Below are 3,705 nucleotides of genomic sequence, written 5' to 3' on the forward strand. Positions count from 1 at the left end.
GAGTCCCACAGACACGCTTACTTTTCCGCCCGGGCTCTTGCGCATGCGTGCGGCAACCTTCGGGCCGACCCTGAAATGGAAGCATCCTGAGAAAGACCGAGGGAGCCTAAACCGCGGTCCGATAGGTCACTGGGGAGAAGCCTCAGCACGAGATATCCACTACCGCCGGAGGCCTCCAAAATAGGAATTATAGAACCAAAAGGTTTGGAGAGGTCCCACCGAGATTTGAACTCGGATCGCTGGATTCAAAGTCCAGAGTGCTAACCATTACACCATGGGACCTGCTGGCTGCTTTAGGCGGCCGGCAGTCTTCTCAAGCCACATAGCGGGCGCGGGAAGCTGCCTTTGGAAAGCAGTAGTAGATGCCCAGTGTCCGCCGGCGCTGAAGTGTGGGCTCTGGGCCCCGAGCCGCAGGAGCGGGCCAAAGCGGAGCGGCGAGGACTTCTGCATCCCCGGCGTCCCATACATTCCCGGTCCCGGGGTGTCATTTCTTGTCGCCTGTCTCTCTGCTCTCCCCCATGGGTCCTCACCGAGTTTGGGGAAGCACGGAGTGCGGCAGGCTGGCGGGATCGGTCTTAGCAATGCTGGACCGGAGAGGGCCGGCTCTGACCTCCAGCTCACGAGCAGGAGGCTCGGCCCTCCCATCCTGGGCTTCTTATTGTTTATTTATTTACACAAAGGGTGCTCTGGATAGGTTATCTTGGCGGAGCCCGGAGGGAAGCCTACTGGCACGTGGGGCGAATGCGGTTCAAGGCCCTGGTGTCCCGAGCGCGAATCGCTGCCAGGAAGTGCGCCCCACCTGATTCCTTGGCGTTCCACGTGGCTAGAGCGCCAAGAAATTAGCACAGAAAGTCTCACTTCCATTTCCCTCTCCTGCTACTTGGTGGATGGTTCCGTCTAACAAAATTAGAAGCAGATCAGTGAAAGACAGTCGATTTTGGACTTTCTCATAAGTTTTAGTTAAGGTGTAAATGGATAATGTCTCTTAAGGTCGATCTGGCGACAGATAATTTTATAGGCCATTTGCTCAGCAGTTTCACTTTTGGAACTTTATCCTTAGAGACTACTAGGATGAGTGCCAGTTGGTCAAGACTTTTCTCAGCTGTGTGGTTTATAATAGTAAAGAATAAAAATAAATGTCCATCGTGTGAAAATTGATTTAAATAAATATTGACAATATCTATACAATACATACTGTGCAAGAATTTAGGGGGAAATTATTGTATTGGCATGAAAAGATACACTGTCCTAAACAAAACAAAACAAAAATCTACTTACCAATTAGTGTGTATAATAAAATCTCTCTTACACACAAACAGAAAAGCTGAATGCATACAGATACAATGAATATTTGCCCTGGGCCATATGATTTCTTGAGGGATTCAACACTGTATGGGACTGGGTGACAGCAGAGCTGTGTGACATTCTCACTCTCCAGGCTCCTGGCTGCCAGAGTGAAAGTGTGTGTCCTTACCTGTCCCGCGAGTGTGTGTTCCTCGGTTCTTTGTCTTGTCACAGCGAAGATTTGGAGTGACAGACATTAACGTGTCACCGCTCTCAGGTCTTGGATAGACCGTGTTATAGCTCTCAGGTCTCAAATGGACCTTGTTATAGCTCTTAGACAAATCAGTGTTACAGCTCAGTGTTACAGCTCTATTTTATTTAGAAGATAGCAGGAAAATCCATCTTCGAGGCGTGAGGGCACGTCAATCCAAAGACACGAGGAGAAGAGCGCCCCAGTATTCGGGGTGGGAAAGAGAGAGAGCGCGCGCGAGCTAGCTAGCTTTGGCTCTTTTTTTTTTTTTATGCATATAGACTATATAACTTTATTATGAAGCTATTTTCAAAGTTCATCTTAAGAATTGAATTTGTTAGGTCCAGAAGACTAGTTAATGGCAAGTAACTGACTATCCCCCCCACCTGCCCACCCATCTGTGCATTTGTTAATGGACTTTTACAGAGTTCTGTGAGTATTGTGCTGAACCCCATGGCGACTAAGTTACAGCCCTGCTCTCGTGGTGGCTCCATATCCGTTCTCTCAGATTTTTTTTTCCTTATTTTATTTTTTAACTTTACAATATTGTATTGGTTTTGCCATATATCAACATGAATCCACCACAGGTATACACGTGTTCCCCATCCTGAACCCTCCTCCCTCCTCCCTCCCCGTACCATCCCTCTGGGTCATCCCTGCACCAGCCCCAAGCATCCAGTATCATGCATCGAACCTGGACTGGCGACTCCTTTCATATATGATATTATACATGTTTCAATGCCATTCTCCCAAATCATCCCACCCTTTCCCTCTCCCACAGAGTCCAAAAGACTGTTCTATACATCAGTGTCTCTTTTGCTGTCTCGTATACAGGGTTATTGTTACCATCTTTCTAAATTCCATATATATGCGTTAGTATACTGTATTGGTGTTTTTCTTTCTGGCTTACTTCACTCTGTATAATAGACTCCAGTTTCATCCACCTCATTAGAACTGATTCAAATGTATTCTTTTTAATTGCTGAGTAATATTCCATTGTGTATAAGTGGCACAGCTTTCTTATCCATTCATCTGCTGATGGGTATCTAGGTTACTTCCATGTCCTGTCTATTGTAAACAGTACTGCAGTGAACATTGGGGTACACGTGTCTCTTTCAATTCTGGTTTCCTCAGTGTGTATGCCCAGCAGTGGGATTGCTGGGTCATAAGGCAGTTCTATTTCCAGTTTTTTAAGGAATCTCCACACTGTTCTCCATAGTGGCTGTACTAGTTTGCATTCCCACCAACAGTGTAAGAGGGTTCCCTTTTCTCCACATCCTCTCCAGCATTTATTGCTTGTAGACTTTTGGATCGCAGCCATTCTGACTGGCATGAAATGGTACCTCATAGTGGTTTTGATTTGCATTTCTCTGATAATGAGTGATGTTGAGCATCTTTTCATGTGTTTGTTAGCCATCTGTATGTCTCCTTTGGAGAAATGTCTATTTAGTTCTTTGGCCCATTTTTTGATTGGGTCATTTATTTTTCTGGAATTGAGCTGTAGGAGTTGCTTATATATTTTTGAGATTGGTTGTTTGTCAGTTGCTTCATTTGCTATTATTTTCTCCCATTCTGAAGGCTGTCTTTTCACCTTGCTTATAGTTTCCTTTGTTGTGCAGAAGCTTTTAAGTTTAATTAGGTCCCATTTGTTTATTTTTGCTCCTCTTTTTATATGTTTATCTCTCCCTCGGTCTGTCCTATGTAAAATGGGCCAGCCAGGAGTGTTGTTTGTTTTACCTGAGGTCCTCACTCCGGTCCTCAGACCTTCTTTTGTTCTATTTTCGCGGGCTTTTCCCTTCCTTGTCTTTTAGCCACCGCCATTTTGGACTCCTTTTCCCTATTCTATCTACCTAACATACCCTAGCCAATTGGACTTAGAATCCAGAAGCAGGAACATTTTAGAACTTAGCTGGCTGCTGGTGGTGGCTGTGACGCCGAGTCTCAGAGGCAGTGATGGCAGCCATGCCATGTCCACCGGCAGCAGATGCGGCACCCCTAGTAGGTTGTCCAGGATCCTGACCTTGGCAGGTTCCTGGCTGCCTAGATTCCCTTCATTCTTGCCCATCTTTCTGAGTTTGCTTTCCCTCTGTTGTTATGAACTATGTAAGATCCTCCTAATAAGCCACTTTTCTATGTAAGGTACCTAGAGTCCTTTTCTGTTACATATAGTG

The 3,705-nt window shown here is 45.7% G+C and overlaps 1 non-coding gene across 1 annotated transcript; it reads right to left on the bottom strand.

Annotated features, from left to right (window-relative positions):
- Positions 1–210: 210 nt before the first annotated feature.
- On the bottom strand, positions 211–282 carry TRNAQ-UUG. Its single transcript has one exon. It is a non-coding gene; the product is annotated as a tRNA-Gln (tRNA).
- Positions 283–3,705: the final 3,423 nt, after the last annotated feature.

This window comes from Bos indicus x Bos taurus, chromosome 19 (genome assembly GCF_003369695.1).
Source record: "Bos indicus x Bos taurus breed Angus x Brahman F1 hybrid chromosome 19, Bos_hybrid_MaternalHap_v2.0, whole genome shotgun sequence".
Taxonomy (NCBI): domain Eukaryota; kingdom Metazoa; phylum Chordata; class Mammalia; order Artiodactyla; family Bovidae; genus Bos; species Bos indicus x Bos taurus.